Below are 780 nucleotides of genomic sequence, written 5' to 3'. Positions count from 1 at the left end.
AAAGCGTATAAATTATCCGCTCATCACAACACCAAACTTAAATTGTTGCTTGTCCCCAAGCAACTGAAAACCAATTAGGATGAAAAGAAGAGAATGTACTATAAAGCTCAGAATATCATGAATATTAATTCTAATTAGATGAGCGGGACTTGTAGCTTTTTGCTTCTGAACAGTTTTGGCATCTCACTTTATCCTTTGAAGTTTAGAATGATTGNAGTTTTGGCATCTCACTTTTTCCTTTGAAGTTTAGAATGATTGGCATCTATAGGAACTTAGAATTTTAGATAGGGTTATTGATTCTCCTAGTTAAGTTTGTTGATTCTTGAACACAGCTACTTTTATGAGTTTTGGCCGTGGCCCTAAGCATTTTGTTTTTCAGTATTACCACCGGATACATAAATGCCACAGACACATGACTGGGTGAACCTTTTCAGATTGTGACTTAGCTTTGCTAAAGTCCCCAGTTAGATGTGTCCAAAGCTCTTAAGCACACTCTTTTTGCTTTGGATCATGACTTTAACCACTCAGTCTCAAGCTTTTCACTTGGACCTACATGCCACAAGCACATGGTTAGGGACAGCTTGATTTAGCCACTTAGGCCTGGATTTTATTTCCTTGGGCCCTCCTATCCATTGATGCTCAAAGGCCTTGGATCCTTTTTACCCTTGTCTTTTGGTTTTAAGGGCTATTGGCTTTTTCTGCTTGCTTTTTCTTTTTCTTTCTATTATTTTTTTGCCACTTTTTTTTTCACAAGCTTTTGCTATTCACTGCTTTTTCTTT

Source organism: Arachis duranensis, unplaced genomic scaffold (assembly GCF_000817695.3).
Source record: "Arachis duranensis cultivar V14167 unplaced genomic scaffold, aradu.V14167.gnm2.J7QH unplaced_Scaffold_354585, whole genome shotgun sequence".
Classification (NCBI taxonomy): domain Eukaryota; kingdom Viridiplantae; phylum Streptophyta; class Magnoliopsida; order Fabales; family Fabaceae; genus Arachis; species Arachis duranensis.
The sequence above is the reverse complement of the archived record's forward strand: the minus strand, read 5'-3'. Positions refer to the sequence as shown.